General features: G+C 32.0%; 1 long non-coding RNA gene across 1 annotated transcript; it reads right to left on the bottom strand.

Moving 5' to 3' along the window:
- Positions 1 to 18,209: 18,209 nt before the first annotated feature.
- Positions 18,210 to 19,117, bottom strand: LOC143238392 (uncharacterized). Its single transcript, XR_013020561.1, has 2 exons — positions 18,638 to 19,117; positions 18,210 to 18,330 (listed from the first exon to the last, which is right to left on the bottom strand). It is a non-coding gene; the product is annotated as an uncharacterized LOC143238392 (long non-coding RNA).
- Between the last annotated feature and the right edge of the window lie 4,713 nt (positions 19,118 to 23,830).

A 23,830-nucleotide genomic window follows, 5' to 3' on the forward strand; every position in this document is an offset into this window, starting at 1 on the left:
AAATGTTTTCCATGAAAAAAATATGGCTTATCAAAGAATTAAGAATAATTTGAAGTATTTTATAAATTATTAATAGAAGAGAAATCAAATTATAGAATATTATATTATTTGATTAAATGAAATATTTTGTTAATGCTAAAGTAAATATGTTAATTTATATTTGTTTCGAAATAATGACTGCACTATTAAATATGTTATTACTTCATGTTACTTCTAACTTACTGATTTGAGTTGTATTGGTTTGATCTGCCCTCTAGTGGTACAGGGAAAAGTCTACAGACATACATCATCATTACCTAAATGGTACTATTCTAAAACCTGTTAAATTATTTTCATTCTTAATGAGTATTAACACTTTTATTGACAAGCAGAGAACAACGTTTCGACCTTCCTAGGTCATCTTGAGGTTAACAAAGAGAGAGTTTGCAGCTGATGTTGTGTTTTATAACAAATTTTCATTCAATAGTTAGCCAGGCCGAGTCTTTATTTTAGAGCATGCTGGTGGGTAAAACGATAAAACCAATGAAGCTCTCTGATAAGAGAAGATTAAGAGGTTCTGTCTCCAAGAATTATTATTTTCTGCAGCAATCTTCACGATTCAAATGTAATCATCAATCCAACCTGCATAAGGAGAGAGGTTCAACAAGCAGTATAAGTTAAACATCACGATCGAACTTTTCGTTGGAGAAAGATCATCTAGAAAATTTACGTTTTATTTGTGAGATATCTCATTTGAGTGATCTGAGATGTATTGCTAATTATTGTTGTACTAAAACGTAATATTGCAAATAAAACTCGGGACTAATATTACCGATATGGAATGAAATTCTCGGGTTTTTCCAACTTAGTGACCTCTTGATTAAAAAACGTTCTGAAAATACTTCACTGGGGTTCTTCCATTATCTAGGGTTGTTGTGGACAACCCAGATGTTGGGCAGGACAATTTTTACTTTAGAAATGTTGTTCCCTTGAAAATTCGTGTCTTCAATTGTGCTAAAAGAGAAAATTTTTCATCGTAGAATTTTTTCAAAGTAATAAATGCGAAATTTCTGTATTTTTACATGTGCTTGTTATTTCTACAAAATAAATATCAAGCACTTACACACATAACTATAAAGATAACATTTATCATTCAAAAGAAAGAATTTGTACATAACATCACATTTACTAATTCTGTGAGTTGCCCCTACTTGGTGTTGTACAGGGCCTAAAAGAGGATTACGAATAAAGTTGGATCATTCATCAAATAACTTTAAAGTGTATTGTTTTAATATCGTCCAAAGAGTGAAAAAGAGAATGGATGAAACTAGAATACTTCAACTTCAGAAAGTAAAGATTATATTAAGATATAAGGGGCGAAATATTTTTGTAGTAAAGAATATTTATAGTTTAAAACATATTTTTGATATAGTCAAGTGTATCGCTCAAAAGCGACAGTTCTAATATTAAGAACTTGTAACATGTTGAAATACTGAACACTTTATAGTTTATTTGGTTGGTTGGCTGGTTTTCTTTGAATTTCTTCCAAAACAACCAGAGAGCAACTCGCTAGTTGTCTTTAGTTTAACATATATATACTTGAAGGAAAATAACTGGTCAAAACCACCAACCACCAATGGAAGTTTATTTGTTTAAAAAATAACTATAAATTATTTTAAGAAAATTTCTGATGATTTGCTAATTGGCTCTACGAATTAAAAGTTAATAAATACGAATTCCCATCCAATAATCTGAATATTCACATATGACATGAACAAATCTTTTTTTATTCTTCATTTTATTTCACTGGCTTCACACTAGTTGGCAGTTGAGTTGGGTGGAACAAGAAACACTGATTTCTCCAAATAAAGCTTTCAGTTGTTGTTTGGACAATCTGATTTCCATAGGAATCAGAAACAGTGTGTTTTACTGATTAATCGTGTCAACGGCTGTAGTTACTTTATTCATCGATTTCTTCATAACTGAATATTTTCGTTTCTCTGCCACATTTAACCTACGTTTCCAAGTGACAACATGATCATCTTTGGTGTTAGAAAGTGTCATTCTTCAGAATTCTTATTATTTGAATTATATTAATTCAATCAATTTGTTTTACCTTGAGTTCCAAGCAAATATTGTTTAAATGCAACGTTTTCATTTTTTTCTATATTTTTGGAACATTTTAACTTTCTGAGTTGTTTGTAATTACTACCCTTACAGTATGTTTGACATAGGTAGTCCTGATGCTTTATGCCATAAAATATGTACTACTACAGTCCATGTAATCACAAAGTTCTGTTACTACACCAGTAACTAAGAGGTAAAATTCCATTCGTTATTGTAACAATCACTATGTGCTGCTAATTAACCGATTGAAATTGACAACATATGTATATAGTGGTGTTTGGTTTGGTCATAAAAATGTTTGAAGCTCAGTGTTGGTTAGAAACACAACATATTAATTTATTGACAGAAAAATTATGAGCACGATTGAAAACTATGCGGTATACCATTGTGAAACATTCAAAATTAGAGAATGGGTATACATTTGTTTGATATGAATAGTATAGGGGTGGGCAACTCCATGGCTACTGGCCATATGTGGCAAGTTTATGACAAAAAAAAACCTTTTGTCATAAAGGTTATACTGAAACTTGTAATTTTTAACCGATCACTAATGTCGCGCGCTTCATCACCGCCACAGACTCCGCCCATTTTGTGATGTCAGTCTAGTTTAGATGTTTGTTATCAAGTGTGCGTTGTTTTGCATGCGCCTGCAAACATATATTTATTGTGAAACTTCCAAGTGTTTAAATATATTTGTTTTTCATCTTATAATATGGATAAGTGGATAATTCCAAAACAAAAGAATCGAGAAGACGGTGAACACTCAAAAAATAAAGACAATTTAATTCATTCTGGTATTACTGTCGAAGAGATAATGTCGAGTGACTGAAAAAACGTGAAACGAGTATTTAATGAAAGTTGGGAGTTGAAATTTGCAGTTTGTGAATCAACTTTCCCATCATTTAATTTTTATCGTATATATGGTAATCAGCAACTGCACTATCTTACGCCATCGCTAATGTCGCGTGCTTCATCACCATGACAAACATCTAAACTAGACTGACATCATAAAATGGGCGGAGTTTGTGGCGGTGACTACTGTCGAAGAGATAATGTCGAGCGACTGAAGAAACGTGAAACGAGAATTTAATGAAAGTTGGGAGTTGAAATTTGCAGTGATTGAAGATATTAATATACCAGTGTGTCTTTTGTGTTACAAAGGTTTTAGGTGTGATAAAGTATACAACCTTAAGCAACACTTTAACAATCTTCACAACGAATTTAATATAAAATTTCCAGTGATAGCAAAAATCGTATTATTAAAATTAACCGTCCGAAAGTGTAGTTTCATGAACCAAAGAGAGGCCTAAAATGATTTTTAATATCGATAGAACAAGTAACGTTAGCTTGTTATAAAGTAGCTTGGATTGTATCTAAAAAGAATCATTTTCTGATGCTGAACAAGTGAAGAAATATTGATTGTGGTCATTGAAACTCTGTTGGAGAATTATGATTCAATAATAAAATATGATATTCTTCAAAAGGTTAATAATTTGTAATTAAGTCGAAGAACAATTATCTGCAGAATGATAAAGTTAGCGATAAACGTAGAAAACCAGTTGCTTGAACAACTAAAAGAGTATTTATATTTTTGTTTAGCACTAGATGAGTCAACAGATGTTAGAGACACCACACAGTTGATATTTTGGCTTCGATATGTAATTTCAGAACTTCAAGTGAGGGAAAAAATGCTTGGGCTTCGTAGATTACGAGATCGAACATGTGGGAAAAACGTCTTTGAAAGTTTCCTTGAAATGTCAAAAAATTCATTCTGGATTTTAAAAAACTGGTTTCTGTCGCAGCGGACGGTGCTCCCGCCATGACTGAGGCAAATTAGGATTTGTTTCTCTTTTGAAGCAGTATTAAATTGAAAATAATGTGAAGTCTATGCTGCCATCTTTCTATTGCATTTTGCATCAGGAAAATTTATGCACTCAGATGTCTAAAGGCGATAACTTGAAGAATTTGATGGACATTGTTGTAAAAATTTTGAATTATATTTGAAGTGGAAGCTCTCCAATTCATCTACAGTTTGTTGAGTCTTTGAAGAAAAGAATTGATTGTAATTTTGATGATCTTTTTGATTTTGCAATTGAAATTGGTAAGATTGAAAATTTCCCTGAAATTTAAGCTTTGTCATGTGCGACATTTTGGTTCACTTGAATAATTTGAATACAAAGCTTCAGGGAAGAGATGAAATAATAAGCGAGCAATCATAATCTATTCATGAATTTTATTTGAAGCTAAACCTTCTTGCAGAACAGTTACAAAATAATGACATATTTTGCAAAGTTAAATAGTTTTTCAAGAAAATAATAAAGACTATGATTTCTCTGATGCTAAAGATGATCTCTATGTCAACTGGATCAAAAATCTATTTTAAAAATTTGAATCACGTTTCTCTGAATTGAAAAAATTGAAATTGATATTTGAATTTATTGCATGATCCATTTCAATTTCACTTTGGAAGTTTCAGTAAGGAAGTTACATCTTTTTTTCTCTTTGGATAACTGTGGATTTAAAGATGAGATGCTTACTCTGCACTGTGTAGAACACATAAAAGGTAAACAAAATGTTCTGTCAGAGAGATGTGGCTCACTATTCTGATAAATGAGTCTTCCAACTTTAAACATAGCAATTTCAAAATTATTTTTCATGTTTAGATCCTCATGGGTGTGTGAGTCAACATTTGCTACGGTAGATTTTCTCACGTCTAGATACAGATCTCAGCTTACTGGCATAAATTTAGAGGCAGAGCCAAGATGCTCAATGAACACAGAAATGAAGCCAAATTTCACGAACCTTATTGATGAAAACCCCATCAATTTTCGCATTGAAGTTTAGTTGAAATGCAATTTATTTTGATTAAACTCACATATTTTTTTTTCTTTCAATAGGGTGACAAACGTTGTTTCCATTAGCCTTAGTTGTGGCCATTATGAAAAATAAGTTGCCCACCCTGGTATGGTATAAAAGTACAAATTATTAACCCTACGTAAATAATAATACTAAATCAGTTTATATTTTAGTTTTAAACTACTAACTACTACGAGTAACACTTAACGATAATTATAAATCATGTTCCCAGAGACTCTTGTTTATTTTTAAAGTGAACGAGAAAAAAAACATAAGACAAAGAAACTTGGCGTCCTAAGTCACTTATAGTTTGGTTTTTCACCGGCAAGGAGAGCCACGCTAAAATGTTGAAGTTTGTTTGTTTGTTTTTGAATTTCGCAGAAAGCTACTCGAGGGCTATCTGTGCTAGCCGTCCCTAATTTAGCAGTGTAAGACTAGAGGGAAGGCAGCTAGTCATCACCACCCACCGCCTACTCTTGGGCTACTCTTTTACCAACAAATAGTGGGATTGATCGTCACATTATAACGTCCTCACGGCTGAAAGGGCGAGCATGTTTGGCGCGAAGGGGATGCAAACCCGCGACCCTCAGATTACGAGTCGCACGCCTTAACACGCTTGCCGGGTCAAATGTTGATGTACAGATACAGATAAGTATGTTTACCTTGTATTATGTCCAATTGTATCAGGAATTGCACATTTTTTCAGTGTCTGTTGTTATGGGCTTGATCATACTGTTACACTTGTTTGACTCTGAATCTAAGTATCTGTGGTTTTCATTCAGTTGTACAGAATTACACATTCCATTACAGGGACGGGAGCACATTACTGAATTGAAAGACAAAACCTACTATTTGACTTGTAGTATCCCCAATGTTGACAGTTGGTGGTATTGACTAGCTACTATATCTCTAACGTTGTCAGTTTAAAATTAGAGATTTTGAACACAAATAAACAAATAATTTTATGTTTATATAAATATATTACATAATTTTTTTAAAGTTTATATATCTTCGCCTCAGTGGCTCAGCTGAAAATCTGAGAATTTATAACGCTGAAATTCAGTGTTTGATATTCTTGATATAAAAAGCAAATATGGCTTGAGCTTAACTAGAAAGAAACAATACATTAATTCATTTTTACTTTCATTTTATACACTTTATCAGTATTTAAATATTTATACTTACTTTACCTGGTTTCTGTGTCATTATTTCGTAGGAGTGAAAGTCGTACTAATGTTTCGGGAGAGAACCAAAGTATTAAACACTTTGCATGAGCTATAGATTTGTCTCGCTTCGATATAAAGTAAGGATTGGGTAATACTACACTTGTACTTCTGTTTCACTCAACTCGTACTCCGGTGGGACAGTGGTAAGACTAGAGATTAACAACAGTCACAGCAGATATCCAAGTGTGACTTTTCTCTAACATAAACAAATACTCACTTAACACTTCGAATCATCACCATCGTTTCTTTTCATTTCTACATGTTGTGTAGCTATGTAGAGAAATCATTAGATAAACAAATATGTCTTGAATCACACACAAGACAACTGGTCAGATTTTATAAAAAAGACATTACTATTGGTCAGGTTATCTTTTCTCTGTTAACGTGCGTTTGATTCTCTTTCTTTGTAAATCGTGTTCGATTTATTCTTTGAAAGAAACTTTCTGGATCTACTGTTTATTGAGAAATGCCTTTAGTTTATTTGTTGGAAATATAAATATCGCAAGTACAACATATCTGAGAAGAACCTTTAGTCTATCTTGTTGAAACATGAATACCACAAGTGTAGCATGTCTGAGAAGTATCTTTAGTCTGTCTTGTTGAAACATGAATACCACAAGTGTAGCATGTCTGAGAAGTACCTTTAGTCTGTCTTGTTGAAACATGAATACCACAAGTGTAACATGTCTGAGAAGTACCTTTAGTCTATCTTGTTGAAACATGAATACCACAAGTGTAGCATGTCTGAGAAGTACCTTTAGTCTCTTTGGTTGAAACATGAATGTCTCATGTGTAACATATCTGAGAAGAAACTTTAGTTTACTGGTTGAAACGTGAATACCACAAGTGTTTAATGATCTTAAAATGATAAATGATGGAAAACATGATTATTGTATAATTATTGTCCAAAGAAAGAGTCTGTACAGGTTGTTAGTACAATATACTGACGAGTTCTTATCTATAAAATACTAAAGTAACTCTGTCCGTGTCATATTATATACTGCCATTTGAAGCCAGCGGGGTTCGGTAAGGTTTTGCGTTTGTTGTTTCTTTTTTAAGTTTTCAGATTAATAACACTAATAACAGTAAACAACTTACAATTAATCAAAAAATAAATAAATAAATACACCATGAATACGAAATAATATTCTGATGACAATATGTTAACAATAACCTGCTCTAAATAAGGGGTTGAGAAATAGAGAAAATACATATGGACATAAGTTTTGAAATATTTGTTAAACTACTGTTATTATTAACATTTACGTAATTGATATTTACAATTTAATATATGCTATGAATCAAGTATTCCATCATAGTGTTGTTCACTTAAGATATCTGTATAAACACATGAGTTCTTACACGAGACAACTGTAGAGGATGTTGTGAAAACTTAAGTATCAGTGCAGACGCAACTGTTAGTTATATTCAAGAAAAGTGTGAGAAATAATATCGAACATTAATATCACAGAAATCTGTAAAAACATTTATTCTATCAACTTTCTTAAAAGAAAAATACAATGGTGTAATGAATAAATCATGAGAAAGCAGCAAATTATTCGGCTAACATTCCGACACAAAATGGATTGAAATTATCAGGTTTTATTAAAGTACTGCCGTCATGACTGAGGAAATGTTCGGTAAATGTATCTGAAGTCACAGTGAACAATGCATGTGCTGTTTATGACAATTGTTTGTTTAGGAACGTTGTAACATTGAACAGTAGTTTTTTTCTCGTACATAAGTACAAAATCAATGTGGTATTCAGAGTATACGACTGTTGATAACGATAGCGTCACGTTTTAATAGCTATTAATGTATCTTGTTGTTAATGTTGAATTTGATATTTAGTTTGTTTGTTGAGAAATGATACATTTTAAGAAACATACATGTAATAATTTCTAAGGGTAATTTATATGAATCTACTGGACTTTCTTAAGTGGGTTTTGCTCAGAGATAAATCTGATTATAATAAGTTCTGTCTGTTTAATTCAACACAAAGCTACATAATGGGCTATCTGTGCTCTGCCCACAACGGAAATCGGAACACGGTTTCTAGCGTTATAAGTCCGCAGTATGTGCTGGGAGGAGTAGATAACAGTTAAGTGGAATTCTTAAATATTAAGATATATAAATAAAACTATTCCATAGTTCCTATGAAAGGAATATCTAAGGAACCGGAAAATTATAAAAGGAAGAGAATAAATAAACTATAACCATTTTACGTTATAAATGTCAATACAAATAATGTATGTTTTGTACTATTGGTATTTATTTTAAAATAAAAAATATTTATACTTTAAAATGTGTTTAATATTAGCTTTAGACTATTTTAAAGTTTAGATGCTAGCTCACTTAATAAAAGTATGGAAACAATTTTTAAACTTTGTCTATTTAAACACGTGTTTCACAATGTTCAAAGAATAAGCCTTGAATTTGTGTTACAAGTACTGAAGCGACTGAAGACAACATTTGAATAAATACACATATATTTCCAATCTATAAGTCAAAAGAGAGATATAACTGAAAATAATACACAGTTGAAAAATGTAAGCTGAGTACACCAATAAAAATGTATTATTATCGCTTTCATACATTAAGACAATTCTGGTTCTAACACGTGCTTTCTCGTGAGAGAGCTATAATAATTGTTTTGTGAATTTCGCACAAAGCTACATGAGGGCTATCTGCAATAGCCGTCCTTAATTTAGCAGTGTAAGACTAGAGGGAAGGCAGCTAGGCATCACAGCCCACCGCCAACTCTTGGACTACTCTTTTACCAACGAATAGTGAGGTTGACCGTCACATTATAACGTCCCCACTGATGAAAGGGCGAGCATGTCTGGTGCAACGAGGAGTGGAACGCCTTAACCCACCTGACCATGCCGGGCCCTAGAATTATAGTAATAATAATAATAAATGTTACATTTTGTTAAATTTAAGTATTTTTCTATTTCTTATTAATTTCTAAATTTACTTTGAAAATAAACAATGATGTAAAAAAGAGATTTTTGAGTTGCACAAATAACCCTGAAGTGATTTTAATATTGATTATGGACTCTATGATGGGTCAAATATCTTGACTTGTGCGTTATATTTATTTGTGGTAAACAAGCATTTGATTCTTTCTTTGCAGACTGTGTTCTTTTTATTCTCCCAGGTCACCCCACCTTGTTTCACAACAGAATTTCTGCGTATTTACTCTACTAGAAACCGGGTTTCAATACCTATGGTAGGCAGAGCGCAGATAGCCCTTTGTGTTGCTTTGTACTTAGTAACCAACCAATAAAATACTTTTTCTCTGAGAAATGATCCATACTGGATCTGTGGTTAACTTTTCGGACTTGTAATGCTCAAATCCGGTGTTTAATTTTCGACTGTGAAGAGAGCCCAGATTCCTCATTGTGTAGCAAAAAAACAAAACAAACGTGTCTCACAAATATCTTTTAATCTACACTTTGCTACAATACTAAGTACCTGTCTGTTAGGTTCAACTTTTCCTACGAATACAATGGATGACGTTAATCACAATGCAAGCCAAAGTGTTAATTTTCTTTTATTCTTTAAGATTTTTTAAGTTTCCATTTTAATATAAGGTGTTACAAGAATTGCTACAATAAACATGTTTATTTTTTAGCATTTATTTTTGTTTAACAATTCATTCGCTATCTAATACATTTTACTATTAGAGTTACAATTTGCAGCTGAAATACTGATTAGCCAAATATCTAATAAAAAACAACAAAAACTGGCACTTAAAATATTATTTTTTATTAACCATTACAATATGTTGTGACAAACAATATTATCTTACGTTCATTATCAGACGTCAGTTTTTATTCCCTCACTAAGATTTCATTAAGTTCGTTTGTATTTTATAATAAACCAAATTTGTCTATTTTTGTAACCATCGACGTGAGTAGAACCCATGACTTTCGCCTTATAAGTCTCTAAACGTGCTGCTGCCTCACATGAGTTTAATTTAGTTTGGTCTGTTTTGAATTTTTCGCGAAGCTACTCGATCTCTGTCTGCATGTATCAGTTACAAAAGAGCGGAAAAACACCAAGTAAATACCACTCAATGTCAGTTCATTTGGTCAATATAATGTGATGGTGAATCGCATTATTTGTTCATTAAAGGGCGCCCCAAGAACTAACACTGAGTGGTATTTACTAGTTTCATTTTATATAAAATCAAATTACAGTAATTGAACTAAAAGTTACCAGTTATCGCTACAATTAAATAATGATATATATTTCTAATGGTTTATTACCAGTCTCTAGGTTTAGTTACGTAACATTTCTATAAATCTCTGTTAGTTACAATGTTAGGCAGCTTAACCTAGAGACTGATAATAAACCTTTAGGAATATATATCATTATTTAAGTGTAGCAATAACTGGTAACTTTAAGTTCAATAACTGTAATTTGATTTTATATAAAATAAAACTGTGAAGAATATGTAGAGAGATGTTTGGTTTTAATATTTTTACATTATAAACTCGTTTTGAGTGAATAAAAGATTAAAGATACACTTTAGAATATTCTAAGTCAGACATTTGCTCTTATCCATACGAATCGAACCACAAATTTTAGCATTGTCTATTCTTAGACTTATCGCTGTCCCACGGACCAACAGAAACAACATGAAGAAAAAAAGATAAACCATGAAGAAATTTAATGCCATATAAAATTTTATTAAATATTTTAGAGAAGTGTTTACGACGAACAAATCTACCTTATGTATTAGACTAATTGTGAGTTTAGTCTTAAGCTGTAACTTTATTCTGGTGTTTAACTATCACTAAAGACTAAAGACAGGGTAAATATAACATGAGTATGATATAAATTTTATAAAGATATATATATACGTCACTCATTTAGCTACAGTGGAATGTTTCTTACAAATTTTGCCATGGAACTCTACAAATATCGCATTGTTACAAAGACCTTCGTTTGTGCATAATGGATTTTGAATTCAAAATATACATATTTCTATATATCAAACAGACACAAGATTGTATAACACTGCCGTAAAAATTAGGTTCAGTTTTGTATACGTACATAAAAAGGACGTGTTTATAATATATCAAAAAAAACGCGGCTAAATATGTAAAGCTCTGGAGAATTAACACCCTGAAATAGCAGTAGAGATATATTTGTAGAATCACTGAACTCTAAGTAGGGTAACAGATATTTAATGAATGTATAAACAATTAATTCAAAGAATTGAATTAGCTTATGGAAATACAGGTAACTTACTCAAGTCTGCTCTGTTTATTAAATACCCGGATAAAACTTTTCTTCGAAAAGCTTATGAATAATTTGTAAGAGGAAGTTCTCTTTCAGATTACTTTATATCTAACTCTGAAGCTGTGACACATACGATCTCATTAAGTGTCTTCAAGTTTTACTTTAAAAAAGATTCATCTAAGAAAATCCCTTTAAATAATACCTCAAGTAAGTTTTTCTTGTATTCTAGTTTCGTAGTCTTGTTACCTAGATAATTAATATTATTATGTCATTGTAATCTGGGCTTATTAGTGAGACATGTTGATATAACACGTTAATGAACATAACAAAAACTCATAATAAAGTGAAAATAAAGATAGAAAATGAAGTGTTACAAAACAGATGAGTGGGAGAAATGAATAAATAACAAAGAACCGAAACCAAAGAAACTGTACAAGAACAAGGGATGTACTATGAATACATCCTACCAGAAACTGGAACTTCAGAATGTTCCAAAAATATTCCGCAGTTTCATTTCAAGTTAGAATGATACATACAAATGTATTTGCTTCCACAATTAGTTGTGTATTTTAATATATAATACAGAACCAACAAAAACTATTAACAAAATATAACATTCCAGTTAACACCAAATTTATTCAAAAACCAGGCACAAAAGTGAGGTCTATACTATGTAAAAACTACATTGGCAAACACCAACATTATTTATAAAAAACAATGTGATAACTGCCACGACTTCTATACTGGAGAAACAAGTAGAAAAATGGAAACCAGATTCAAAGAACACAAAAACTCACCTTCACACGTTTTCAAACACTGCAAATCATATAACCACAACATAACCATAGAAAACACCCAAATACTAAATAAAGAAAGAAAACAAACAAACGCAAAATTAAAGAAGCCTTATTTATGCAGTTCAAGCCCAAAATAAACCAATACAAAGGAACACCTTTATACCTATATTAATAAATATAAACAAACATCTAAGCACGCCCTCTACATACCTACACTCAGTTACACAGCCCCCTTCAAACATGTGGTCAGCTATCGGTCAGTTACCTCTTTCTTTCTTTATGAACCTGACGGTGACCGAAGAAGGTCGAAACGTTGTTCGCTCCTCTGCATAAAAAATGTTCTCAATCGAAACCAGCCGTTTTTCCATATATATTTTTCTCTACAAGTGGGTTTTCTCGTCATCACTAAATATAATTCTCTACTTCTGTAAGATTTGTTAAAGGTAGGAGGAAGACGGAATACCAAATGATGTAATTTTAATTTTCATCAAAATGAAAGATCAATATAGCAAAACAAACGATAAAACTAAAACACAATAAAGCTTGTTTTCAGCCAGTGTCTCGATGACTTAGAAGGCAGGTGAAAAAGTTAATGTGTTGGAAAGATGAGAAACGTAAGCCCTGAAGGCGTTAGTCATACACTATAAATAGCAAACTTCTAGCCATCGGATCACGAGATTGAAGAGGATGGGAAATACATTTCCTATTCGCATTTATAATTTTTATAAATAACCTTAGGACTCGAGATGGAATTAATACTAAATATAAATTAAATCTAATATTAGTTCTGGCTTAAATGTCTGGCGTTCTAAATACGATCACAAACGTTCTGAAAACATTTGTGTCTCACAAGAGTGGAAAACCTGTGATAGATACAACAGGTTTCACCTGTAATTCTTCGGATTTACAAACTAAAATTAGGAGTTCGATTCCTATCGGTGGACACAGCAGATAGCCCGATGTGGGGCTTTGCTATAAGAAAACACACGCACACAGATATAACAGATCTGTTTCCGAGCCGCGTGACAGCCATCTGTTTACTGTAACGTGAGGATATAGAGACAATGTCATGGTTTTAAGTATAGTTACGACAGCTGTCTGTACAATACAATTATTGCCTTCGCTCAGTTATTTACAGAAGATTAGATTAAGTCAAGTCTCTGGAAGAGTTGCTGGTTTGACTGATTAGAGTTTATAGAACCAAAACAAGTTGGGCCAAAGAATTGTTGATTTATTTACTTAGATATGTTTGCTGGCTTTGGGGAAACTCAACCAGTAAAAGTCAGTAAAATACAGAGAAAAATATTAACAATGAAACGTTACGTGATATTCTGTAATGACTGATAAAATTGTAAGTACAGTTAGAAAGATCAATAACCAATAACAAAGTAAAATAGCGATCAATAAAAACAATTTTATTGTTAAAAATGACATTTTCTAAAGAAAAAGTGTAACATGAAATGAAAAAAACTAAAACGATACTCATGCTCAGGAATATGTATAATTGTGAACTAACTATGATAATGTTCACAGAACGGCTCTTCTTTTTGTTGGTTTGTTTACTCTATAGGTTCTCAGTTTGTCTGAAGACTTACAACTCTGGAATCAGCGTTTCAATACCTATGGTGGGTAAAACACAAATGGCTTGTTCTGAAACTTTGTTTTTAATTATAAACAAAAAACGTATTTTTACTGAAAAAAAAACTTTATTCCTTATAGTACAATGCAATAAAACTATCTATGTAAAACAATGTTCTTTTGTACTTATTAAAGACAGATAAAAGAAAGTAAGGTAAAGTAATTACACAAGTATATAATGAATAGGGAATGTGTTCATTTATTTTTGCTGAAACGAATTAAAACATTAAATAGAACTGAAACGGCTCTATACTTGTAAAGGCATATAATAAATTTGGAAAGTGTCGTTGTCGCAATTACATTATATATTGCTAATGTTATATCATGAAGGGTAACATAATGAATAACTGATAGTCGTAGAAATGGCAAAAGTGTAGAACATGGGCAAACGTGACATGAGTGTCACAATACTCAAACAAAGACAGTTTGGACACTTGTAAAAGAAAATTATTGCTTAGGAAAATGGTGTCAATCCAGAGCTTTGTCAAGACAACTTCCTCTCTCTACTTCCTATCCACACTAAATAGATAGACAACAATTAACACTTGTCTAGAGAAGCTATCTATGGAGTTGTTTTAATTCACAATTACTTCAATGTGTTTATATTTCTAATAATAATATGAGTTAAGCTAATGTTTATAATGAAAGTGAGTGTAAATATCAGATTAATAAGATATGAATTACTTTGTTTTTAACTAACAACAGTCTTACATCCAGATGCTGAACGAATTGGATCTGAATGTTTTCTGTTGGTAGTGGTGGTGATAAGGATGAATTGTATGTTGATTTTTCTCTCTGTGTCTGTAAAACCATGAAAGGATGAAACACCCAAATGCAGTTAGGTGTGTAGTCTGTGGGTGACATTGGCAAATCTGTTTGTATGCCCACATTAGACTTGGAAGACAGTGTAGGTGGACCATCATCTTCTATACTTCGAGAAAGAAATATTGTTCAGATGTTTTTCTTTCTTCTCCATACATTTAGAGAAAGAACAGAAGTCTAACCCGAGTAATTTACACAATGAAAGATTACCTGACATTCAAACTTATCAGTCACATGTCAAGTACGCACGTGAAGATGGCTTTTAGTATTCTACATCTGATAATTAAAACATTGTTTAATTTTAAAGGAATTCTTTTGATAATAGACTTTGCAATTTGCCAGCATTTCTTCAACCAGATTTTAACATTTTCTTATTAACAGCATTTGAACGATGTTTAAGAACCTGTAGTCACAGCTGTTATTACATGTCTTGACATAATAAGTAGTTAAAGGTACGGAATATAAGTATTTATAATAATATAAAAACATTGAAGAGTACAGTAAAACTGAAGTCCAGTACCAATAACGTAAACTTCCTTCGAGGCTAGTACGTATGTAAGTTCTGTTGGAAATTGATCTTTCTGTCAGTGAAATATGTCGATGAACTAATCATTCCAAAACTTAGACACTTTTCATGGTGTCCTCCTTCACGGTGGACTGTTAATGGGCGTGGAAAGATAATACATAGATCTGATACATCTCTTGCAGATATCCAATCTTCCCCAAACGCGTAGCCTTTCAATGGACTCAAATTATACAGCCAACAAATCAATTGTTTCAACCGAGGTTTTGGGACAGGATTAGAAAGTTCAATGCGAAGTATTCCTTCAATTCATTTATTGTCTTACAACTGGATGGCCAAGTTTGTAGTTAAGACATTTGTGGAATATTTATCTCGCCTTTAAAGTGAACTACGAGTTTGTCATCAGCTGGCTTCACAAAGCAAAAACAGTAATGAGCGTTCAACGTATGACATAATTTTACGAGTTGGAAGAAAGAAATTCACAAAAACTGTGTCATTAATTAATATTTTAATTTAATACTGTTTGTTATTAATTAATATCTTAATTTAATAATTTATGTTATTAATTAATATTTTGATTTAAAACTGTATTTTATTAATTAATGTTTTAATTTACTACTGTATGTTATTAATTAAAGTTTTAATTTCTTACTGTTTGTTGTTAATTAATATTTTAACTTATTATTGTTGTTATGAAATAATGTTTTGTTTTAATACTGTTTGTTATTAATTAATGTTTTAATTTAATATTATTTGTTATTAATTAACACTTTGTTTAATAATATTAGTTATTATTTTATGTTTTAACTTAATATTATTTGTTATTAATTAACATTTTGTTTAATAATATTAGTTATTATTTTATGTTTTAACTTAATATTGTATGATATTAAGTAATATTTTGATTTAATACTGCATGTTATAAATTAATGTGTTAATTTAATACTTTATGTTATTGATTATTGTTCTAATTTAATGCTGTATGTTATTAAATAATATTTTAATTTAATACTTTATGATATTAATTAATATTTTGTTAAGTATTTATTATTTATTTACTACTTATTCATTTATTATGGTCTTTGATGGTAATACAGGAAGGCTAATGTCTCATTAGATTTGTTTGTTTGACTTAAAGAACAAAGGCACAGTTGGCTATATACTTTGTCTACCGCGGGGTATTGAATCCAGAATTTTAGCACTCTAGATCCATAGACATACTGCTGTCACACTGCAGGGCATTTTATTTTGATAATACAGTGACTAGACTATTGAATACTACTTTTGCTTTAGTTTTTACAGATAAATAGTTAATCAATATTTTTCCTGAAAACAAGAACCAAATAAGATGATTACATTAATTATTATCTTGTTATGAACAAATTTAGAAGTTTAATGAGAGGTAAAATTTCTGCATTTATACAAGGGTTTTGAAAGTAGGTAAGAACTGGATATGTAAACCATTTTATATCATATTTTGTATGTTTTTGAACTGTAGACAGGTGCCAAAAGATCGGAACTTGGCTACTGTCACTTTTTTAAGGGAGTTAATAAAGGCTGTTCTAGTTATTATATTGATGGTGAAAAAAGATTCTGAAAGTCTCTTAAGGGAAGCTTTGGTTTAATAAAGTTTAAAATTTTCTTCGATAGTCAAAATCTTGTCTTTCTATATAAATTTTGACATGTTTCTAAAAGATTATTGATTATGTAGTTGATATTGTGGGTGTGGACTTCATGTATCTAGATTTTTAGAAACCATTTTACAAGGTATCAACAAAAGGCGTATTAAAAAGTTATCCCTGCAAATCCGGTGAATGGGTGTATTTTCTTATAGCTAAGCTACATCAGGCTATCTGCTGAGTCCATCAAGGGAAATCTAATCCTTGATTTTAGCATTGTAAATCCGTAGACTTACCGCTCTATCAGCGAGGGACAAGTCCGAGAGATAAAATGTCTATATGATAAATAGCAGATGGTTGATACATATAAAGATCTGTCAAACTGGATTAATATTACGAGTAAAGTAGTATATCAAAACTTACCACTATGCTCTTTATTTGTTTGTAGTTAAACAAAAAAGCTACACAAAGAGCTGTTTGTGCTCTGCCCACTATGGGTAACCAAACCGGGTTTCTAGCGTTGTAAGTCCGGAGACATGCCGCTGTGTTACTGGGAGGCAGGGACTTTGATCTCTTTTGATTTACATCAATGACGTAGATGAAGGAATTGTCAATAGATTACTTAAATTTAATGATAATATTACAGTTTTTGATGATGTAAGCCATTTTGGATATCATAATTTGATATAATGATTCTAATGGGAGAACCAATGAAAGAAAAGAATCTTGGAGCTATAGTTGTTCAGTGTCTTAAGCCATTCAATGAATGTACTACAGTGAATTTCCTACCCATGGGCAAGAGTTCGCTGTTTTCCTATTGTGCTGGTTTACTAACAATGACTCATAGACAACAGTTTGCTGTACATCGGTAAGAAAAAAATATTTGTTATTGAATCTTTAACTGTGGAATAATGAACTCTAATAAAAAATAATTGTTCGCATTAACTATAACTTTGTTAAAAAAGGATATTTCTACCATAAAATAAATATATAAAGATCACAGATATATATATATATTGTTCGTAAAGGACAATTAGATTGGGGTTTTTCGTTAAACAACGTTTACTTCAGCTAAAATATGATTTATGAAAGGATAATAATAGGTTTATCACTGTCCTTGTAGATATAATAAAAACCTTTTGTTGCTGAGATATCACATGAAACATGTAACTCTATTGAATCTTCTGTTTATATTTCAGTATGTGTAATATAAAACAGTGATTATTATTTTAATCAAACAGTAATTTCGATAAACAAATCTAAAATACTGAACAGTGTTTATCATAAAAATAATTTCAATAATCATTTTTTGGTTATAAACATAAATTAGAGAATAATTAACAAAAGATACAAATTATTTTGAAACAGCTTTACTAAAATAGGAATTTTATTGATAAGTATCATGGAAGATACAATCTGTTCATTTCTTAGATAAATAGTTCAGGAATCTGATGTATTTCCACGTATTTGTGTTCTAGTAATATCCGATGCTGCAGAAAAGAAAAACAACATTGTAATGATACTGAAATACCTGTCAAATATTAAAAGCAATAAATTATATCTTCTAGTAATATTTACTGATAAATAAACATTTACAACATTTTAACGACAGGTAAATACTGTTCAAACGTTAAGGAATAGTAAATTATACATTTCAGTAATATCTGATAATGTAGCAAAAAACACAACACAATAATGATAGAGAAATGGATAAAACCCTTTTACTCGTGCGTTTTCGATAGGTGGACATTTCTTCTTTAGGTTACACTCGGGCTATGGGTATTAAACCATGCTCACCTAAGGGGTCTGTGTAGTCATTGTTCCTCCTGTTCCAGTTCCCGTTCCTTGACCGTTTGTTCCACCACCACCTCCTCTGCCTCTAAATGGCCCTCCCTTCATGTTTCTACCTCTTCCTCTACCACGACCAGCATGCATGGTGACAGTGGAGATTAAAGCTAGTACCAAAAGTAGGACGAGGACTTGTTTCATGTCAGTAGGTGGGTGCTAGTCGTTATTGTTACTTCAAGTTGGCTGTGACGGTTTATAATAATGATACACTTTGTAAAATAGAGTGGTTTATATACGTATTTTCTTGTCCTTGTGTATCGTTTAATGAGTAATATTGTTTCACATTTTGTGTTTCTTGGTATTTACTTGGGAATGAATCATCTACTAGTGTAATAACAAGTCACATTGAAAACAAAGCTGAGAATTCTTTAACAAACGTGTTTTCTCTGTATTTTGGTATTTAAAGTATAATAATTCTCTTTAATGTATATTTAAACGTATATTTACAGTAGATTAAACTCTTATGATTTCACTCACTCAGTTAACAATAACTAAATAAAACCTAAGTCTGTATAGCTTTTCTACACACATACTAGATAAACACTTGTATGTATGCAAGCTGCCATTTGTGTGCAACTATATGCCTATAAGTTCAAATAATGACAGTTGTTGCTTTTGTAATAAATACAAATACGTCATCTGTCAGGTGTACAAATAAGGATAGACGAGGTTTTGTGATAAATACAGTTATTCTCTTAACATCAAATTTTACACAACGTGATGACAAACTGTGTTTTATTCAGTTTATATTCGTTTCAATGTTTGAATGAAACTTTCGTGCATATTAGTTTACTAAACAAAATACAGTTCGAAATCAGAGTTGTTTTTATTCCATTCTTAATGACGTAGTCCTGAATAAAAAGATAACTTTAACAGATTCCTGTCTCGTTCGAGTATTCATGTTTGATACGAAGCGCATCTCACTGATTACTTTTTTGTGATATTGTATCCTATTAAGATATTATTTTTATCACACTGATCCTCACACGATTTAAGACTTACAAATATAGCATACTGCCATTTAATTGAAAATTAGTTTCTCATTAATGTGGAATATAAATAGTTCCAATAAACACGCCTATAACCCGAGCACAACTTAAAGAAGAAAGGTCCACCTTTCGAAAGTGCTCTGATTAAAGTGTTTTTAGTCGTTTCTGTCAAGACTTATTGACCCTACGTGTTTTAATAACATGATGGTTTATAATGGTTACTATATTAGCAAGCTTGTGGTCACAGTAACATTTCGGTGGTAAGTGACATATTAAAATGTCGAATCAGCACTTAGTCAATGTTCTCCAAAATTGATATCAAAAATAAATATAGTTTTCAAACCCTCAGTAACTGACAATGAAAATAATAGATTCAGTCGTGTTTTATGTTTTTTAGGCACACGTTTCTTACTGTTACAATACTATACTGTTGTGGATATTTCTTGCCCAATGCCAAAGTGTTAGGCAAGCGGATATAATTTTAACATAACACATTATGATGACATTTAATCTAATGATAGTCGTCTTAGAATGGAAGCATTCTATTCTATAGTTGGTGTATCTAATTTTCTTGATCATATTAAGCATTCCGTTGCTAAGGAGGCAGACATATGTAGTGAAACATGCAATGAAGTAAAGTAGATTTTAAAATTTAAAAGAAATTGTTTTGTGTTTAAATTTTTCCTTTCTATTAGTCAATAATATTATTTATTTATTTCAGTGTAATTTTTGCAACAATTATCTTCAACTTATTACAACGATTAATTGGCCATTTTCAAAAATCAGTATAGGAGCGGATCTCAAGATTTCAGGTTTATAGTGACGGCTGAGTTGTTTTGATTAGGGAACATAGTTTACGATCACATGTTAAAGAAACAAAAATGTCAAAATGTTCTATTTCTAATCCAGTTTAGCTACAAATCTCTGTACAATGTTCAGATGCACAGCCTTTTCCTTAGGAAAGAACAGTTACAAGCTTTTTATATCCATTGTGAAAATCTGACTACTTAGGCATATGTTGACAAAATTTAAAGTACCTTCCTAAATGGTGTCACGTTCTTACAGGTAGAGTGTGCTAACATTGTTTGTGGAGGAATGCAAGAAACAAATGTCGCCGCTATTGCATTAACACATAAATTCAGATGAAGTTTTTATTCCAACAGCCACTTCTGTGCCTAATTAGTGCCAATTAATTAACAGTGTGTAACACAGTGGAAAGACATCAAGAACAGAATGATGAAAACAGGAAACAAACCTACATCCTTATTTGTTATATCCTTACTCAGATCGTGGACTTACAATTATAAAATCTGAAGTTCTATTACTGATGACTTACACAGTGTTAAGAAAATGAAAATAGCCAAAGACAGAGTAACCTGAAGATGTAGACACATTTGGCATGTGTTAGCTTGTTCGTTTTGTTTTTTTGAATTTCGCACAAAGCTACTCGAGGGCTATTGCGCTAACCATTTCTAATTTAGTAGTGTAAGACTAGAGGGAAGGCAGCTAGTCATCACCACCCACCGCCAACTCTTAGACTACTCTTTTACCAACGACTAGTGGGATTGACCGTCACATAATAACGCCCTCACGGTTGAAAGGGCGAGCATGTTTGGTGCGACTAGGATTCAAACCCGCGACTCTCGCATTACGAGTCGCATGCCTTAACCCACCTGGCCATGCCGGTCCTACAAAAAATAGTAATACACTGTTAGGTGAATTATATCTTCATCACGCTCAAGGGGAATCCTCGATAAGATATCAAGGAAGTTTCAGACGAGATAAGAGACTCAATATTCTTTGTAAGTAGCTTTTGTACATGTATCATTATTTGTAATAAACGTTATTGTTTATATATTTAAATATATTTGTACTAACAAAAATGTTTGTGTCATCCTTGTTGGCAAGTATCATAAATTGTAGCACATTGTAATTTGTGCTGATTCATTCTTCTATATCATAAACAGAAGAAATGGTTCGTTTACTTTTCTACTAGAATATTATTCGAATTATAAAAGAAACATTTATATGAATAACTCCACATCAATACTCGAGAAAGATTATCTTATTCTTTACCTATTCTTATTGTGATTAGATTATTATGCAAAATGCAAAATGTTAACATGCAAGCAACTGTCTGTATTACACTTTCTATTAGAAAATCATTTTATTTTTTGTGGATGTCTATAATTTGAATATTCTTCTATTAATAGTTTACAAAATACTTCAAATTCTTTTCAACTGTTTGATAAATCATTTGGTTTTCTTCATGGAAAACATTTTTATAAAGAAGGAAAATAATTTAACAGGTTTTAGAATAGTATCATTTTGGTAATGATGATGTATGTAGGTTTTAAAATACTAGTATCTTGGTTATGAATAAATCGTTTTAATGTTTTTAATTCTTCTAGAAAAGGGAAAATTTTGAAAACAAGGAAAGAAGGAACGACAGCTTTTCCCGTTTTCCTCCTCACACAGAAATATCACCCTAAACATGTAGTGTTCACTTGCTGAACCTTCCTAAATATAAAGTAAGATTTATTCACTTGCTGAACCTTCCTAAATATAAAGTAAGATTTATTCAATTTAAGAAGTGTTTATGCAGGACTATTTTTATAGCTTGATAATCAGAAAACTAACAATAGGACTTTATTCAAGGAGCCAAATATACAGTTCCATTAGTTTTTTTATCAGAAAAAATGGCTGTAAAACTGGGATCTGGTACAACTGTAATATTTACATATCCTTGCCATCTACGAGGTCTGTTCAAAAAATACGCGGACTGTTTGAATTGCGCAGCTCCAGTTGGTTCCAGTGGAATCAGCTTGGTGTCGATAGGTTCGCACAGATCAGCTGATTACGACGCCATTTCCCGATTGCAGATATCTTCATTTGTGTATTAGCTACGCGGTTTTAAGTGAAGTGCGATTTTTTCGTTTGGCGGATTCCAGAACGAATGACCTGAAGGAGCAACGACTTGCTGTGAAATCTTGTGAAAAATCTGCGACTGAAACTTTTGCTATGCTTAACACGGCTTACGGTGATGTTGCTATGAAGCGTAGGGCATGCTTCAAGTGGCATGAACGTTTTAAGGATGGTCGACAGTCCATTGAAGATGATGAGCGTCCTGGACGTCCTTCCACGTCAACTGACGACCCACACGTCGACAAAATCAACACCCTGGTGCGAGCAAATCGACCTCTGACTGTCAGGGAGCTTGCTGAAGAGTTTGGGATATCAGTTGGATCTTGTTACGAGATTTTGACCGAAAAATTGAAGATGCACCGCGTTGCTGCGAAATTTGTGCCTCAGAACTCGTGCGTTTTTGGCCAAACACTCGATCACTGTTCTTCCCCACCTCCCTACTCACCTGACCTTGTTCCTTGCGATGTTTTCTTGTTCCCCAAACTCAAAAGACCCTTGAAAGGAAGAAGATTTGAGACGATTCCCGAGATTAAGGCAAATGCGACGAAGGAGCTGGAGGACATTACAAAAGAAGCGTACCAGGACTGTTTCAACAAGTGGAAATACCGTTGGGATAAGTGTGTGGGTTGGGGAGAAAGGTACCTTGAAGGGGTCCCAGGCCTGTAACTTCTAAATAAAGTACATTTTGTTTTATGACGTCAGTCCGCGTATTTTTTAACAGCCCTCGTATTTCCTATGTTCAGTGTTTACTGGATCACAAAGATACTGAGTAAAGTGAGTATATAATAGCGAATTTATTAACCAGAGAAGAGAATATTTGTATTTGAAAACAGGAATCTCTGGTAATTTTATTCTTCACCGAAACTTTAAACAGAATGCTATCGTTTTATTAATTTCGTTGAATAAGTCGAAAATTGTGATGTTTGGTATCCCAAGATATTTCAAACACGCCGTCGAAGTTTGATTTATCACCAACAGAGGAAGCCACAGTGAATTACTGGAGTGTGGATGTGAAGTAGATAAGTAATTCCACAACAGCTGTCATTTCTCCAGGAAACAAACATTTCTCTTTTAAGAAATGAACAAAGTGTATTACGAAATTGTGTGACATAGAAATTGGAAAAACGACAGGTTTTATAAATTTGCAAATTGTTACATCATCATTATAATGATACATTTATTAAGGATATTAATGTTCTTACAGCAAAACTTGAAATATTACAAGCAT

This window comes from Tachypleus tridentatus, chromosome 13 (genome assembly GCF_004210375.1).
Source record: "Tachypleus tridentatus isolate NWPU-2018 chromosome 13, ASM421037v1, whole genome shotgun sequence".
Classification (NCBI taxonomy): Eukaryota; Metazoa; Arthropoda; class Merostomata; order Xiphosura; family Limulidae; genus Tachypleus; species Tachypleus tridentatus.